The sequence below is a fragment of the Marmota flaviventris genome, chromosome 10 (genome assembly GCF_047511675.1).
Source record: "Marmota flaviventris isolate mMarFla1 chromosome 10, mMarFla1.hap1, whole genome shotgun sequence".
NCBI lineage: Eukaryota > Metazoa > Chordata > Mammalia > Rodentia > Sciuridae > Marmota > Marmota flaviventris.
Window position 1 is genome coordinate 37,597,020 of NC_092507.1, and position 20,405 is coordinate 37,617,424.

Sequence of the window (20,405 nt, forward strand, 5' to 3'; positions counted from 1 at the left end):
AGTGTTCAGTAAAATAACCATGTTCCCTCACACTGTTCTGATCAAGAGAGGGAATGAATATGGGAATCACAAAGGCACAGGAGCCAAAACGTGCATGATAACGTAAGAAGAGTGTTTAGGGATTCATGAGCTTGAACAGCTGAAACCAAGTTTGGTTGAACTAGAACACCTTGTTAAAAGTTCTATATGTTACTTCTAACAAATGAAATGTGGCTAAAAGGTTTTAACTAGTAAAATTTAATGGTCAAACTTGCACTTTAAAAATACGGAAGTGGTTTTCTGATTGAGTGGCTGAGTGTTAGAACAAGCAGCACTTGCATCATTACATAAGAAACAAACTGGACAAACTGCAAATTGATGACTTTTCTCAACTCATAAGAGAAGTAATGTTAAGGGCAAATGCTTAATGTGAAGTTGGGAAAGAAAAGTGACTGCAAGATAAAACACAACTTAAGATTTGCTAACTTTGGAAAGAGTCTGAAGGATGTCACATAAACCCACAATAAGATTTACCTAGAACCTTTAAACAAATTGCTAGAGTTTGAATATATGCTAATGTATGAGTATTAGAAACTTTGGGGAGAGCAAATATAAGTGTTCTTTTGCAGTTCCTTACTTCAGGAACTCAGCTACGAAAATTCTGACCAACTTTCTCCTGTTACTGATTGGAGGAAAACAACAGGAACCACTATTTAAAATCCACACTATATATTCAGCTTCCCTACAAAATGGAAAGCTTACTATGGCAGGGAAGATCAGCAAAAATGTAGCCTCTGGGCACTTGTGTAAAACCACTGAAACTGGTGTACAGAACAGGGATAAAACCTTCTAGTTTTGAATGATGTTTTAAAACATTTAATTTGTTATAACAAAATGCCTGATGTTGGGCTATTTGTAAAAAAAAAAAAAAAGTAGAACTGTTTATCTAACAGGTCTGTAGGTCCAAGAACATGGCACCAGCATCTTTTCAGCTCCATGGAGAAACTTATGGTCGAAAGCATCACATGGTGGGAATCTGTGCAAAAGACAGATGTTTCCCCAAGAAGGAAACTAGTTAAATGAAAGAAGGACACATTCTCAAATTTAAAAAGAAGAGAGGTTTTCTTTTCCTTACCAGTTTATTAATATGTAAGAAATATTTAATGTTTGAACAGAATAACCTATAGAGATGAGGAAAGTACATCTACACCAAAAAAAAAAAAAAAAAAAAGGAAAAAGAAAAAGAAAATGAAGAGCATCTTTAGCAGAATAAATTAAGATAAAATCTGGATTGCTTCTTGTTTTAACTGCTCCAAAATATAACTAATTGGCTAATGCAAAGATAGTAAAAATACAGATATAGCTTATGTGAAAGCAATCTAATTGAGGATTAAAGGCACAAGGGATAGAGAAAAATTAGGAATATATTATTACCAGTTTCATAACTAGATACAAAATATTAAAGTACTATGTGAAGATGGATTCAGATAATTCAAAATGTGTATTCTAAACTGTAGGACAAAAACCACTGAAATACTTTTTTGGGGGGAGGGGCTCAGGAGATTGAATTTAGGGGCATCAACCACTGAGCCACATCCCCAGCTCAATTTTTATTTTTTTATATTTAGAGACAGGGTCTCACTGAGTTGCACAGCACCTTGCTTTGCTAAGGCTGGCTTTGAAATCTCAATCCTCCTGTTTTAAAAGGTAAAAACTAAATCAGTAAAGAAAATAAAGTGAAATATTAAAATTTCTCAATTAAATCCCATAAAGGGTGAAATGCAAACTAAAGAAACAAATAAAAAATGCACAAATATAAACAGGGATCAGGATGGGTTTCAATCCAACTCTGTCAACAAACATTTAAAATTGAAATGGTCTAAAAAGACAAGTTAAAAGTACAGGTTATCAAATTGAATAAAGCAAGACCAATTTGATGCTAGCTACCAGAAAACTAATTAAATATAAAGGCAAAGAGGGATTAAAATAAAAAAACTGAGGAACATATGCCATGAAAACTCTAAAGAAAAAGAAAACTGGAGTCCTTATATTAGTTCCAGATGAAATCGTTTTGGGATCAGGAAAGATGATTAGAGACAGGCACATCACATAATGATAATGGGGCTAGTAGTCCAAGAACAATCATAAATGCATATGTGCAAGACAGAGAGCTTCAACAATATATAAAGTAAGTAATGATAGATCCAAAAGGGGAATTAGTTATATTGACAATCAGTACTGATGACTTTAACACTCTATTTTGGTAACCGATAGAACAAATAGGCAGAATATCAATACGGAAGCAGGTGATGTATATCAATTAAATTAACCAAATTGAAAGATGTGGAATACACTCCAACCCGTATAATGTATTCCACATTCTTCACAAGCATATATAAAATGTAAACCAAGGTGGATTAATTCTAAACTATAAAACAAAACAATCCACCCTCAGAGTTATACAAAAGTACATACAAGAGGAAGTGAGGGGAAAGGGAAAAATAATACAAGGGGGACAAATGAATGTCAGTAGAGGGGGCAGAGAGAGAAGAGGTGAGGGGAGGGGAGGGGAGGGGGGATAGTAGAGGATAGGAAAGGCAGCAGAACACAACAGACACTAGTATGGCAATATGTAAATCAATGGATGTGTAACTGATGTGATTCTGCAATCTGTATATGGGGTAAAAATGGGAGTTCATAACCCACTTGAATCAAAGTGTGAAATATGATATATCAAGAATTATGTAATGTTTTGAACAGCCAACAATAAAAAATTAAAAAAAAAACAATCCTTAAATCATTTCAAATATTTGAAATTATTAAAAGTATGGTCTGAAACCATATGGTGCTCAGCTAGAAATCAGCAGTAGAAAGATATCTGGATAATCCCCCAATATTTGGAATTACACAGCATATGTCCTAAAGACAGAACAAAATAATTTTAAAAAATTAAGAAGAATTAATAAAGTTGACAATAGGAAAGCAATATAAAAAATGAAATGAAATTCTCTCTTAAAGAGCAGTTAAAATTGATTAGCCTCAAGCCATGCTAAGCAAATTATATGATACAAATCAACTATTTCAGAAATGAAAGAGAGGATATCATCACTAATTCCACAGAAACTAAGTAGAAAATAATGGGAAATGATAAACAACTCTATGAATATAAGATAGGCAACTTATGAATTGAACCAATTGTTTTCATGAATAAACTACCAAATCTCCATCAAGAAGACACAGACATCCTGAGCAGCCCTACATGTATTGAGGAAATTTGTAGCTGATAATGTGAGAAAAAAAAGTCTCCAGGCCCAGAGTAGTTATACACATGGACTGAAAAAAAAATTGTAGATTAAATAAAACTAACTCTACAGAATATTTGCAGGATAAATGAAATATAGGGAAGATTTCACAGATCACTTTATAAAAGATCTAAATTACCCTGATATTAACACACAATGATAATTTAAAAGAAAAATAAGGCAACAGAGTGATATCCCAAATGAAGATAGATGTAAAAACTAAACATCGCCAAAATAACTCTAGAAATATATCAAAATAATACTATATTGTGAAAAAGTGAATTCAGGCTGGTTGAAAATCAAATTAAATATAATTCATGATAACATAATAACAGATAATCAGCTCAATACGAACAGTAAAGGCATTCAACAAATTTAGTATCTATTTATGATCAAATCTCAGCAAACTAGAAACACAGGAAAATTTCTTTGACCTCATAGAGGCAATAGGCAAACACACACACACACACACACACACACACACTCACACACACACTCCTAACATATTTTTAAACATGAGTAATTGAAAACTTGTTCCCTTGATGGATGAAGAGAGAACATCCTATCCCATTTCGCCAAAGCAACATTTTCTTGAAAGTACTAGCCAGTGCAAAATGACACAGACCAGAAAGGGAGAAAGAGAGCCATCTCTGTCCACATATGACATGGTTGTCAATGTAGAACATCCCAGTGTGCTGAGAGCCACAGCTGAGTCGGAATGGCCCCTGGCCATTTTGCCAATATTATTGGTTGAGAGGCGAGCCATTAAGATGATGCTGGATTGATTCAATTGTATATTAGACCTTTACTGTCCACCTCTGGCCCGCTACTTTAGAGTTCTCGCGGGGATTCCTGGAGAGTTCACATTGGTTGGGGAAGTGCTGGAGGAGGGATTTCTGGTTGGTGGTTCCTGGAGGAGCCGTGTGGCGTTCGGGAGAGTTCCTGGGGAGCGTGTGTGGAGTGTGCTGGTGGAGTTCAGAAATAAAGTTTGTTCCTGCTTGAGTGGCTCCTGATTTGTGCCCAGCCAGACTGCAGCACTGGTGTACATACATAAAAATAAAAAATAAATCTCTTAGAATTAATTAGTTAGCTACCAAGGTTGAAATTTATAGGTCAATATTCAAAAGCCAATTGTGGTTCTCTATATAAGCCATGACCATCTGGAGTTTGAAATTTTTTAAATGCTATTTATAATGGTATCAAAAATGAAGCAATGAGATAAAAATTTAACAAAATATATGCAAGTTCTATATGCTGAAAACTACAAAACTGTTAGAAAAGAAAATAAAGCCTAAGTTGGAGAGCTAAACCATGTTCCCAGTTGCTATGATGTGAATGTGGTCTCTCGAATTCTTGAAATTTAATTTCTATTGTGACAATGTTAAGAGGGACCTTAAAAATGTGATTAGACCTTGAGGGCTCTACTGTCATGAATTCAGGCCATTATTATTGGAGTGGGTTTATTATCACGGGAGTGAATTTCTTATAAAAGGACAAAATTGGCCTGTTTTTTGGCCTCTCTCTCTTGCCTTCTGCCATGGGATGACACCACACAAGCTCTTGACAGACATTGATCTTGGACTTTACAGCTTCCAGTAACAAATTTTGCTTATAAATTACCCAAACAAACAGTCTTGGTAATTTATAAACAAATTACCTAGACTGTTTAATTTGTTACAGCAGCACAGGATGGTTGAAGATCACAGAACAGTTTTTGGTCAATATCAAGTTTATTTAAAAATCTGTATGTGAATACAAGACTAGAATAGCCATAAAAATTCTGACAAAGCAGAATGAAGTTGGAGGAAATCTAAAACCCAATTTCAAGACTTACATTAATCAAGATAATATGGAATTGGCAGAAGAATAGATAAATACCTAAATGGAACAGAATAAGAACAGAGAAATGGATCCACATGGACCAAGATAACTTATTTTTGTTTAGTGCAGCAGGAATTCAATGGGAAGAGGACTATCTTTTGAAAATCTGATACTGGAAAAATTTAAGCATTCATATGCAAAAAAATAATAATATAAGTTTTGCAACTTATAACAAAAAACATCTCAAAATGAATCACAGATTATATAGATATTTTATAGATATCTATAAAATTTCAGGATGAAAACAAGAAAATCATCATAACCTTATAAGGTAAAAAGTTCTTAGACATTAACACTAAAAGAATAATCCATAACATTTTGAAAAAAAATGGATCTCATAAATTACTCATTGTTTATTTGAAATCCAAATTTAACTGGGCATCCTATATTTTGTCTAGTAACTGTGTTAAAGTCAGAAACACGTGAGTTGGTTCACAGGGTCTGTAAGTCAAATAAACCCACTAACACACACAACCACCAAAGTGTTTCAAACAATACACATCTTAAAGGGAAATGTAGGGCTTTATTTAAATCATAACCATGTGTGCTAGAAAAATGAGTCAAGATTTGAAGAAAGAAATTTCTATGATCCTGGACACTAACAAAATCTCTCTACTATTGAATAAAAATGATAGGCTATTTGGCACTTATACAGCCAAAATAAAAATATTTTTTAAAATGGTGCTTTGTATATTATTACTTTACATACCTGACAAATACAACAAATATCAGCAATACTTCCCCATTAGAGGATTCACATGGATGTAGGTAAGTTTGCATATCATAGAAAAGCAGGTTAAGTTTTCTAAAGAGATATAATCTCAAATAATAGGTTTTCTGATATCTCCCTCCATTGCCATCTGCATGTATTCAAAATCTTTCACTCAAATCTTGAATCTATGAAAGATATTTATCTTTGCAAACAAACTGTAAGGGTGATAAAAGTACAAGAAGGCTTGCACATTTACATTCATTGTGGCCTTATTTACAAAAAAACAATAATTGGAAATAACTCAGAACTTCCTTAACAGGCAGATGGATGAAAAAGCTGTGGTTATCCATACAATATAATATGTATAGCAATAAAAAGAACTGTACTATTTTTATATACAACACACATGGATCTCAACAGGATCACTAAATTAAAGGAGTCAGACAAAAAATTGTATGATGTACATGGTATGATTTCATGTATATAAAATTCTAGAAAATGTAAATAATCTTTATGGAAACAAGTCAGTAGTTATCTGGGGACAGGAGGAATAAAAGAAAGGAGCATTTACAAAAGTACATGAAAACACTCATTCAATCATGAATGTGTTCATTATATTGACTATAGGGATAATTTTGTGGATATATACATAAATAAAACTTATTCTTAAATATAATGCAGTTTACTTTATGTAAATTATGCCTCAATAATAAATCAGTTTTTAAAGTCTATTTTTTAAAATGCCATTTAAAATATTAGTAGCAACTTTTTAGTGAACATTTAAATTTATTAACTGAACCATCTGTACTTCAAGAGAGAAGTCTTGGTAACTGGAACATCCACCATGGTCACTGCCAAGTGTAAAACATTGATTCTACTCTTTTTACTCTGAGATCTTAAAAGAAGAAACTAGGTAAATGGCACGACTTCTAGAATTCAGGGAATGGGAAAACATGATTAGCAAGCTGAATAAGGAATTTGAAAGCAGATCTCTTTTTTAAAGCAGTTTATTGACTGTTAGCTTTCTAAGTTCCCAGATATCATTATCCTATGATAAAAAAAGATTGTTGAGATATTACAGAGGTAGAGCTAAAAGAAATCCAAAGGCTAGACTTAGGGAGGAAGAAATATCCTTGCCTCCAACCACCATCAGCATTCTGATCACTTACTTGAGCTCCAGAATACAGAGAAAATTTCTTTCTAGGTCTTTCAAATAATTGCCTTGGTGTCTGCAGATAGTTCAGCAATGCTGCTACAATAGTATAGACCTCCACGAAAGTCCAAGCCAGCACATTGTTCACCTGAGCTTACATTATGTGCCAACTAAACTTTTCTTCCTACCAATCAAAAAATTAATCGCTTTTCATGGAGAAAACAGCAAAGCTTCTGCTTTATGCTCAAGTACAATTGCAGGTTACATTGGCATTACTTGAAAGGTCTCTGTGTTCTGATTGCAGTAAACCTGTTCCAACATGATATGCCTGGAACTGAAGTGATATCTGAGCCAAGGTGTGTTCCTTCATATATTTCCTACTTGTATCTTTCCCGGACATCATGCTTCTGCTGGGGAAGATTTAGAGGAATTCTTGTTCTTATTAATAGTCATACCCTGAAAATTACCTATGTAAATAACATTCAAAATTCTCTTTTTTCACTCCAAACCCTACTGGATATCATCTATTTTAAGCTTCCCTTATCAGTTCTGTTTTCTTCCTGAAAGTTAAGCTACATTCAATTTAGGGAAAGGCACAGGGAAGGCACTTGGAAAACAATTTTTAAAGCTTTCTTATTAACTAGACAATGGATTTTTTTTTTAACCAGAGGAATCTAGTCAAGGCTTAGGGAGGCCTCTTTTTGGCAATTACTTATCCGAAGGGAAGTTTTAAGGAATGTAAGAGGAATGGATATAGGCCCCAACTACCATAAAATACAGTTATAAAATGCAGGTTAAAATGTATAAGCCAAGATGGAAAGGACCACGGAAAATTCCTGAACTCTCCTTATCTCATAGAACACTGAGCTTAGTAACAGATACACCTGGGCTGTTCACGGTGGTCAGTGTTCTGTAGAGAGGGCCCCCTGTTACCATAATGCACTGTGTATTTAGGGGATCAAAAGAAGGAAACACTTAGGTGACTCTAAAACAAAGATAACTCCACTGTTGGTCACAGCCTGTTCTGTTGAGCTAACTCAGACCTACTGAGCCATCTCTCTGCTAAACTAACTGAAAAGAGCCTAGAAAACAGAGCCACACCTACTTTTTCCTTATGAAACTGGCACTTGAGGGATTTATACATTTTTCTTTCCATTATTAGTCACTACCTGGGGGAAGACTGAAATATTATTTGGGCCAAGTCTCCATATTTGTGACAAGAAAAAGAGTTCCTTACTCCATGCCTCAGGGCCCTAACCACGTTCGAGGATGGAACCATTTAAGGCTGACAGAGTTCTATCACTCCCCCTTGGAATTGAGTAGGACTAAATTATTCTTGGATCAGGATAATTGGCTTCACAGATATCCAAAGTCGCTATGCTTTTATTCATGTAAACTTTCAAATTACTTAAAGAGTTTCCAGCTAAATAAACCTGCTAGGGTTTTTATTGAAGGAAAGCAACATATTGAGACTTCAGCCCACAAACATAAGTGCTGATCAGTTTATTTAACTTATTTCAATTTACCTGATTACTTATAAGGATAATAAGTTCTTGTTAGACATTAAGGATATCCCTTTCTGAAGATAACATAATAAACATTTGTCTCAGTTGAGGGCCCTGGGAAACTGATTCTAAGATGTGTATAGGGTTTGTTTGTTGGGGGCATACCATCAAGATTAGCACCAATGGTCAAGTGAAAGAAGTAGGATTTAAAAGGAAGTATACTTGAATTGTAATGGAGTCACAACAAAGATTGATCCTGCAAGAAGTTAAAATTGTTATTCAGGATTGTTGGGCCTTGAGGCAAGTGTGCCAGGCCTTTCTTCCACCACAGTTATCACTCATTGGTATAAGCTGCCTTTGCACATGATGAGGGTGCATGAATTATGATGAGGCAGCTTGCCTTGGCTGAAGACAACTCCCAGAAAGACACTTAGCTGAGAAATTGTAACTACCAATTCTCCTGCAATATAGGGGATGGATGCCTCAGAACTGAAGGGGGCCCTGGGTGGCTTTAGTAGAGCATCTACTATATACCACTCAGTACGTTGGGTTTTTAAAAAGGTTTTGTGAGTGGAGTATAGTTTTAAATAATAATGGGCTTCATTTTGACATTTTTATACATGCATGTAATATTTGCTCCATTTCAATCTGTAGTACTTCCACTTTCCCACCCCTCCTTCCCATCCCTGCTCTGTTTCCTTAATTCTAGTGGTCTTCCTTTGGCTTATTCATCATTTTTTAATTGGTGCTTTAATGATACACTTAAAAGTGTAATTCATTATAATATATTCATTCTCCATTTTGATCTCCTTCATCTCATCTACTGTTCTCCCTTCTATCTTCTTGGAACTCCTTCCTTTTAAAAATAATTTCTCTCTAGATTCTGCATATGAGAGAAAACATTGGACCATTGAATTTCTGAGTCTGTCTTATTTCTGAGTCTGTCTTATCTTATAGCATGATGTTCTCCAGCTCCATCCACTTACCAGCAAATAACATAATTTCATCTTTATGATTAAGTAAAACTCCATTATCATATATAGGACATTTCCTTTATCCTTTCATCTATTGATAGATACCTGGGCTGGTTCCATAACTTCATTAGTATAAATTGTGCTGATATAAACATTGATATAAATGTATCATATAGGATTCTGATTTTATTTCTTTTGGATACCAAAGAGTGGAATAGCTGGGACATATTGATTTCATTTCTAATCTTTTCAGAATTACCATAGTGCTTTCCAGATAATTTGTAGTACCATCAACAAATATGAGTGTATCTGCTCCTCCATATACTTGCCATAATTTACTATTATTTGTGTCCTTGACGATTGCGATTTTAGTTGAAGTGGGATGAAATCTCAACATAACCTTGATTTGCATTTCCCTGATTACAACAAAAGTTAATGAGTGCTGGTGAGATTGTGAAGCAAAGGGAGACCTTGTCCACTGTAATTGGAAATTTAAATGCAGCCATAACGGAACACTATATGAAGGCCTCTCAAAAAATTATAAGTAGATTTACCACATGACCCATCAATCCCACTGTGGGATTGGTATCAAGGTTGAGCATGGGGATGGACTTCAAATAGGTGCAAGAGAATCTGGGGGGTATAAAATGTTTTAAACTGTATGATTATTTTTATTGCACAAATCTCCGGCAATGATGGCTAAAGAAAATCCTGTAGCATTCCAGCAGGCACCAAGAAAACAACCTTCCAAACAATTTAATACATTATCTCAAGGTTTTTTACATTTGAAATAGGCCTTAATGGTGCTCATTATTCATTAGCCTCCAGGTGTGGGAGAACCATCTTAGTTATTGACATTGGAAATGACCAAACTTCAGGGGCGCCAGGCGCGTCCTCTGCCACCAGCTGCAGTGTCCTCGGGCAGTCCTATGGGTGGGGAGGGCCACCTGCTGGAAAGTCCCCCCTGCGCCGGTGACTGGCTTGCATTGCACACATGGCACTGCTTCATGCACCCTCTGGTGATGAAAAGTATTTAGTAGTAGCCTTTTGTTGCAACTTTTCCCCTGATACTCCTTTCTCCTCTGAACTTTCTTCCTCTTTCTGACTAGAATTCCTGGGCTTTTATCAACGTATGCCCTAACTGTTCTTGGTTCCACTGGGGTGCCTCCTTCCCTTAGCAATTTACTTAACACCCCTTCCATATTTTCGTAACAAAGACAATACAACACACCAAGACAAAACAAGACACAAACATACTGTATCAATCCTCTCCATTTTCCTGAGATGGCCATCCTTCCTCTTGCCCTATCTGCTTCCAGGGACAAGCAGCTTTGCTCCTGTCCCATCTATCTCCAGGGACAGGCAGCCTACCTTGTCACTCACCCCTGAGCATCCTGGGGCTCCCCGTACAGGCCACCATCTGCCGCAGTCTGGCTGGGCAAAATAACCGGGGGGTGTCAAGCAACTTGTGAAGGTTGAAACAGCAGGAGCCCCTTTATTCTAGGACAGCAGAGGTATTTATACCTAACTCATTATACATAGCTTGTTTCAATTAACATCATCTAGATACAGAAATTAGTCATTAAGGAATCCTCATCATCTTAATAATTACACACAGCTTAACTTAATTAACATCATCTAGATCAGCAGTCAGCCATTAAGGAATCCTCATCATCTTAATGGCTCGCTGGTGTTACTTCTCAAACCACTCCTCCTGGCACAGTGCCAGGCACCATCTTGACTTGTCCATGGCCCTCAACATATTTCTGGTTTTTAACTTGACTTAGTTTCTACTTTGATTGACTATTCCTTATATAAATATGTTGCTTGCATTGCCTGTGGTTCTGTCTTCCAAATGGTCTAGTCTATTGGTGATGCTTTCCACTGAATTTTTTAATTTGATTTATTGAGTCCTTCATTTCCACGATTTCTGCTTTTTTTTCCAGAATCTCTGCTTCTTTATTAAAGTGATCTTTCATTTCCTGTATTTTCTGTCTGATTTCACTCCTTATACCATCATTTACTTCACAGATAAGTTTAACTATGTACATCCTAAAGCCCTATTCTTACATTTCTTCACCAGTGTTGTCAATGGATTCTATTATTGGAGCATCTTGGTTTGTTTGGGGCCCTTTGTTCCCTTGTTTTTTCCAGTTTTTTTATTTTCTTTCCATCTAGCAGTATGGATCGGAGGCAATACAGTTTCTACCTTGTAGACTTATCATGTCCCTGAAGGTTTCCAGTGTCTTGCCTTTAAAAGGAAGACTGATATTAACAGCATCCAATGCAAACAACATATGGCCTTAAACCTAATAGCTCCTATTAAGATGCCTACTGATTTGTTGCAATAAACAGAAATGATGTGTTTAATTATTGTCTACAATATAAACAGTAAATTTGTTAAAAGAGTTTACAATTTTAAATGGTAGATAAAAAGATAACAGAATGGTGTATGATGTGATATTTATTAGGGATGCAGAGAGAAGATAGATGTAAAAATTTATAGAAAGAGTGAAAGAGGAATTGAGTGAGGTTGGATATTAGCAGAAGAAAAGAGAGAAAGAAAATCCAGGGAAACAGATAAGTGTGAGAAAAAAAACTATACGAAGTGAAAAAAAAAAAAAAGATACACAACAGAATTGTAAAAAAAAAAAAAAAAAAAAAAAAAAAAACAACTATTCAGACATCCCAGTCCATAATAAACTGATGCATGAAAAATACTTGGTTTCAAATATGGCACAGATTTGAGGGGGGGGGAACAATGAAAAATTAAATAATTGTTTCCTTTAGAATTCAAAAGTTTCTCAGCTTCCCTTCTTGGGTGGGGTTGATAAGTGGGGTTGTCTACAGTTTGATGTTATCTTTAGTCCGGTGGATGCCAGACTTATTGGCTGAGTAAGCTGCCCTCACACCCTCTTTCAACCTTCTGACCAGATGTAGTCAGCCCCATCTGTCTATAAGCATTTCAGGACTCAAGGAGCTTGGGAGATCCCAGCTCTTTCTAACCTTTCTGACCTGTGCTCCTGCCAATAAAATGCTCCCAGTCTCTGATTTTTCACAAAATTGCCAGGCACAGAGTGGCCCATGTAAACCCAGCTACTATCTGGCAGATCTGGGCTTCAGATATCCCAGGCTCAGCCATGTTGCAGTCTCAAGATCTCAATGCCATTCTAACATTCATTCAGTGATACCACCAGGGATGAACTCACAGAAAGGAGAGACCCTGTGAAGAAGCAGCAAGATGGTGGCCAACAGCACTCCTAGCAGGAAGACCTCAGGGGCAGCTAAACCTGCAGGTACCTGTCCCTAGACTTCCTGGCCCTGGCCAGTGTCCCAAGATGGAGGTGGCCACATGCAAACAAATCTAAAGGCACCCTATCAATGGACCTCTGTGTGGTGGCAGCAGCATCGATGGTTTGAATCAAAGAATTATAACCAGACAAATGATTTTGGAATGTGAAAGTTAAGACCAACATATATAAGTGTGGAATAATAAGAGGAATATTGTTTCAAAGGGTTTTTTCTGAGGACTCTGATTACTGGAATTGACCATTAAATATAGTGTTACTTTTATAACTAGAAATAGATTAAGTTGAGGCACATGAAAAATCTTTAGTATCATTAATCCTTAAATAAATGTAAATTAAAACTCCAATGAGATACTAGTTTACACACACTACAGTAGCTAAAAGTACAAAGATTGACATAACAAATATTGACCAGAACATGAAACAGTGAAAACTGTCATACACTGCTGGCACAAGCATGTTGTAGTATAATTTAGTAGTTTCATAAACAGTTAAGCATACATATATCATATGTTGATGCTGATATTCCATGTCTACATAATGAAAGATAATGAGGACAGTCCACAGAAAGACTTGCACATGAATGTTCATACCACTCTATTTGTAATAGAGTGGAAACACTGGAAATTACTCCAAAGTACATTAACAGTTGAATAATTCAACAAATTCATCATATTGTGTGGCATATCAATACACTGGACTACTATTCTGCTGTATACATATAACAGCAAAGATGAACTCCAAAATAATTATTCTAGGTGGAGGAAGTCAAATAAAAACAAATATGTACTTTGTGATTTCATTCATATAAAATTCTACAAAATATATATTAATCTCTAATATCAAAAAGCATATCAAATGTTTGCCTGAGGATAGTGGTAGGAAAATGGTGAGGATGAGTTATCAAGGAGTATTTAGAAAAAAAATGGAATTAAGGTATGTCTATTGTAGTTATAGTTTAGAGGATATATGGCTATGTCAAGCAGCATCAAATTTTTCACCTTAAATTTATGTAATATGTTGCACATCAATCAAACCTCAATAAATTTGTACAAAGGATAAAAAGAAAAGAAAATAATATAAAATGGTTCTATGCACTCTCTAGATATTAAAAAGAGAATGAAAGGAGCATATACATGTTCTTTGTATTTCTATTAGCATTTTGAATACATCTTCTCATTACCTTCTGTTGTCCATTATTTTCTATAACTAAGCAATGGTAACAGTGTAGTTTCATTTTATGTGATGAGTCTTTCATTTTCTTTCTGTTTTAATCTTTATCTTTCAACTGCTTAACTATGGAGAGTGTGTCATTTTGTGTTTATCCTAGACAGATGGAAGACAGATCAATGTCTTCCATCAAATTTCTGTGCTTCAGATAGTATAATGTCTATTGAGATAGCTTCAAGTCTACCGATTCTTCCTTTTGTGTCAAATATGTACTGAATTATTCCAGTAAAATTTTCCTTTCAGTTATTTTCTTTTCACCATCAGAATCATCTTCTAAAATTATAAATAGAACTTATTATATTATTTAATAATAGTACAATTATTATAATAAATATAATTTCTCTTTTTAAAAAATCTTTATTGGGTTTATTTATCATGTAAAGAGATGATACATTGGGACATACATTTTTTTTAATGTTTATTCTTAAGTTTTAGGTGGACACAATATATTTTACATTTATGTGGTGCTGAGGATCGAACCCAGTGCCTCGTGCATGCTAGGTGACCACTCTACGACTGAGCCACAACCCTAGCCCCTATAATTTCTCTTTATTGATTGTCTGTAATTGAGGTTGAAATACAGTTATTTACAAATTTTAAACATTTTCCAATTCTTTGAACACACTTATAATAAATGCTTTAAAGTTGTTATTTGATAGTTGCAACATCTAGACCACCCCAAAGACATTGTTCATTGCCTGCATTTATTTCTATGTACAGTTCACACCTCTCTATTGCTTTGCATGCCTCACTGTAGTTGTTGAAACTGGATTTTTAAACATAATATTTTGCAAAACATAAATTCTGATCTGTCCCAATATACAGTCATATTTACTACCAGGAGTAAGAGTCATCCTAGCAAGTTGGATGTCATTTTCCATGAATCTCTGCTAATTTTCGGTTGGTCTGCCATGTTTTTTTTCCTGCTTCTTCAGAGTAATATAGCTCAGATTGTTAGCTTTCCCTAATTGTTTTCTCCTGAGATCTCTACTGATTCTAAAACACTCTGTGTTTTCCCATATTCTGCTCCAAATAATGTGCTCTTTTCTGGCAAACCACCAGAGGTACCAATCTTTAAGGCCTATGTATCTCTTCTAGGGTAAAATTTTGTGTCATGAAATTTAAGGCCAGAACAGGAGATGGGAATACCTCTGGCCAAAATTCCATAGACTCCTGCTGTTCTTATCAAAATTAAGTAAATGTTTTTGAATACTCTCCAGTTTGTAACATTCAACTATTTAACAAAAATTAAGCAGAGATTACAATTTTCTTCCCGTATCTTTGTTTAAAGTATTAAAAAAATTTTTCAATTCAGTGAAATATCAAACAACAATTTCTGCTCCTTATTTACTCCCTCAGACACCTGTAATTTGGTGTGGATGGTTTTGTAATTTTTTTAATGTGTGTGTGTATGTGTGTGCGCTTTTGATTATTTCAAATTTATATCACTGTTATTAAGCTTTAATTTTTCCTTTTAACACATACTTGTGTTTACCTAACATTATCTGTTTAAATTATATTTATGGCAATATAAGAAAACTTATTGTATTTATTGAATTTCATTTGCTTCTTTAAAAGTAATAGTTCTCTTTGTCTTCCTCCTTCCTCTCTTACCCTCCCTATCTTTTTAAATTTTATTCAGATCTGCAATAGACACCTAGTAAAAAGTGGGATAGACTGGGTATAGTGATACATGCTTGTATTCCCAGCTACTGTCGAGACTGAGGCAGGAGGATGGCAAATTTGAGGCCAGACTAGGCAATTTAGTGAGACCCAGTCTCAAAATAAAAATAAGGGCAGGCAAGGGATGTAGCTCAGTGATAGAGTGCCCCTGGGTTAAATACCCACTACTACCAAAAAAAAAAAAGGAAGATGATAAAAATTCAATTTCAATTTGTTCTTACTGACAGGTTCTCTTCAAGTTGTCTATGCTAATTTTACATCATAAATGTATTAATTTCTACTTCTCTAAATAATCACTAAATAATCATCATTTTTATAGGTTGAGAATTGTGTACTCTTCCAGCTGTTTTGAAATATACTATAGATTATTTTAAGCCATAGTTACCCTAAGGTGCTAACATTCCTCCCTTTCTTGCGTTGGTGCCCCTTATTGAACTTCTTTCCATATCCTCCCAGTCTCTATTGATTACTATTACATTCTGTTCTTCTACAAGATTAACTTACTAGTTTCCACAAATGAGTAAAAACATGTAATATTTGTCTTTTTGTGTCTGGCTTAAGAATAGTTTTCTTTAATACTGAAATACAATTATTTCTACTTTCAGGGAATTATTTACATTTTGCCATGTAGAATAATGGTTTTATTGTTGTTTTCCTTTAGCTCATCTTATTGTATTTTCACCACTTTTTTGAATCAACATAAATCAAATCTGAGTACCCAAATGTATCTTTCTTTACCTCTACATAGTAATTGGCACATGTAGACATTTACACAGTCATAATTACTTCCTTCTGAGGGGTTAGCATCTTGTTTCACTGTGGTCTCTCTATTCACAGTTGCAGACGAGACAATTTATTTCTGTTCAGTCCCTTCAGTTTTACATGTGATCTGTCAAAGAAATAAATTTACTGAAGGTAGTGAATTCACATTTTACTGAAGGCAAACAGTTGAGATGAGAACATGTTTGAGAACATATTAACTTCCTCTGAGATGCCAGAGATACTTGGAAAAGCTACAAGAAACAACTTTTATTTAGACATGGCTTAACTTGAATTCCTTAGCTTAAAATATCTCCTGGGAGAAGCCCTGTAAATAATAAATGTGCCTAAGAAAAGAGCCTGGCCTAATTTTCATATTATTTCTTCATAACTGAAATAAACATATACACTGTTGAAATTGTAATCAAAAGATACCTTCCTGCCTGCCTTTGTGTGCTTATCTCCTCTCACCTTATATCCTTGTAACTCAAATAAAATAAATATATGTTGTGTTTCACTCAGGATCAGTCATTTAAAAAATAAAATTATTGAACAAGACACATCAGAATTTATCTTGGGTTATGCTTTTTTTCATTTTTTCTAAATATCTTCATCCATAACATTTTTGGGGAGGATTACCAGGAATTGAACTCAGCAGCACTCAGTCAGCCAGCCACATCTTCAGCACTATTTTGTATTTTATTTAGAGACAGGGCCTCACTGAGTTGCTTAGTGCCTTGCCATTGCTGAGGCTGGCTTTGAACTTGCAATCCTCCTTCCTCAGCCTCCCAAACTGCTGGTAGGCGTGTGCCACTGTACCAGCTTCATGCATACTTTTGAAACTTGGAAAATTGTGAAACATGAGACACATGGAATATAAATGATCAACTTTTCAACATATGAAAAGAGCTAAATTCATCCAGTGAGATGGTACAGAGATGCAGCTGAAAAAAAAAATCGTTCAAAAGTAAAATTGATCTAATTATTGCAGTTATCTGTTTATTTACTCAAGAAATGCAGTTATTTAAAGGGCATTCAAAAATGCAGTCAGTTTTGATCATTTTAAATTTTGACTGTGCTATCATGAAGTTCTTACTAAGAAGTTCTATAATATTACCAATTTGAGACACATTAATAGGGCCTAAGTGATGAGAAATGCAATGATTTGGCTTTCTCGGTTCATTGTATTGTGTAATCTCTAGCTCAGATACATTGTTTTTAACCTCTTTTACACAGATACTTTTGGAAAAAACAAAAGACACATTGACAAGATATTTGAGCGGTTCAATCACCTCTATCATTGTTCTTAGTAGGACACAGAGAAGCACCATCAATCAATGGCCTTGGAGCTCCATGTAGCTGAAGAGGGTATATTTCAGTTCCTTTGGTCTTCTGCATTACAGAAAGTAAAACTTCTCCTTCACTCTTTCTTGTTAGTTATGGAGAGCAGTGATTTGGATCATGGTCTCTGCCTCGTGGTTGTGGTACACTTGCATTGGGAACTTCTTGGGCAAGCAAGGTGCAGGTCAAGATTGCCCAGTTGCTATGGACAGCCTGCCTGATAAGGCTCTGGGCAAAAACACAGAGCTATATCAGTCTTGACTTTGAGCTCAGGCACCAATTCCAAGGAAAAGAGAATTCTGAGCTTGACAAGATAACCACAATGTCTGACCAGTGATCTGACCTCCAACCCTGCCCTCTTACTAGGAACTCTGGACAATGGGATTCCTGAGCACAACAGGATGCTCCTGACATTGCAACAGTAGAATAGCTACAAAAATATTTTTGGTCCTGTAACTTTTTAGTGCACAAAGAACATTAACTTCCTGATTATGAAACCCTATATAATAAATGTGCTGTGCTAACTGTGGGTCACTGCTTCTCCATCACAGATCAATGTATCACCTGATCCCAGCTTTCTCTTTAAATATTTATGTGTCTTTCTTAATTCCCCGTTGCCCCTTGCCAGTTTCTAGGGTTTGGCTGTGCAGGTCACAGCAGTTGGTCTCATTGAGTCAGTAGGTAAATGTGACTTAAGCTGAAGAGTATTGACTATAGGATCCATACTACTTCCCTTTATCATTAATCCATTCTTATAAATGCAAATGACTGGGCTGATTTTCTTGTTGGCAGAAACTAGTATAAGGAGTACAAATTTGTACTTTGCAAATACACTTATCCCCTGCATTTGTTTCATTTCAGTGGTGGACGGTATCTGAACATTAAGAATGTAATGAGGGAAATTTGTCTCCTGCCCAATATCCTGTGTGTGATCCTTTATGTCCCGCCATAGGAAATTACAAAGACTTTGCCTAGCAAGCCTCATGGAGAAAGCTGTTTTCCTACACCACATACTGCACACAGCCAGTGCCTTAAAGTGTCTGCAGGGAGTTGCAGGCAAGGAATCAATCCCCAGCTCTCAGGTAGTCATGCTCTTGGCATATGTGGTCCAGGAACTTTCTTTTAGAGGCCTCTTTATTGAGATCCTCAGCTAAGACAATTTTCAATCATCTCTGCTGAGTCTATTTTATAGAATATCTTGACTATAAAAATTCTTCTCTCTTCTGACTCAATACATTTCCATTCCTAATCCTTCCCTGTATACCCTCATTACTCCTCCTAATCCACAAAAGGGCAGGAGCCCTCTGTAGTGAGGCTTTCCTTCACATGCACCACATGTCTCAGGTGACATGTAGTATAATTTAGCCTTGCTAAAGTATTGTTCCAGGTGGGAAAAGGAACGGCACTGTGTTAGTCAACTTTTCATCCTTGTAGTCAAAATACCTAATAAGAACAACTTAGAGGAGGAATAGTTTATTTCAGGTTCATGATTTCAGGAATTCAGTCTATGGTCAGCCAACTCCATTGCTTCAGGTCCAACGTTAGGCCGAGCATCACGGTGGGAATCTGTGACAGAAGAAAGCTTCTTAGTTCATGGTAGCTGGGAAAGAGAGAGAGAGAGAGAGAGAGAGAGAGAGAGAGAGAGAGAGAGAGAGAGAATCTCTAGTGACAAAATATATTCCTCAATATATACACTTAGTAACCTGCCTCCCTCAGCCATGCCCATCTGCCTACAGTTGTCACCTAGCAGAACATTCAAATGATTAATCTGTCAAATCGATTAATCTATTGATAAAGTCTGAGCCCTAATAATTGCTGAAAAGCCCCACTTCTGAACCTTCTTGTATTGGAGACCATGCTCCCAACACCTGATCTTTTGGTGACATTCCAGATTCAAACCATAACAAGTGGAGAGCCAGTATTACTCTTCCTCTGACCTCTTTCTTATACTCCTGCAATAAGTGGATAAAGGCTTGACTGGGTTGTCATTTTGTCTTGTCTTAGTTGAACAACTCAACACCTGTCTGCTCTCAGTGGGTGGTCTAGATTAAGCCAAGAATCAAAAGATGAAAACAGTAGAGAGTTCTGTGTTCCAGTTTCTGAGCCTTTTTTACTTAAGCAAAAATAATTTCTTTGTATTGTGCATGGATTTGCATTTTGTTTGAGGGGAAAAGCTGAAGAGAATAAACACTATGTACATTTGGTTAATCATGTACATTTTTAAAAGTAGAACGCTTTAAGATTGTAGGTTATTGGTAGAACACAGAAATTAAATGTAAAAATTCCTTCCTGGGTCACTAGTTCTATCTTCCCTTCTATTTTTACAAGAATTGACTTGAGTAAGGGAATATTTCAAAGACATGTCCTTTATCAATATAGGTTCAGAAATGTTCCTGGTTCTGCCCCTTAGACACTCACATGTTTCTGAAAGAGAAAACTATGATGTTAAATGTTCAATTCTGCCTTTGAGATCATTTGAGAAGAAATCATGTGTGTTTTTTAAAGAGCTGTATATACAGAAGTTTCAGAGACTGTAGATAAAACAAAGCTCACCCTTCCACATGTACCAGGGAGAGTT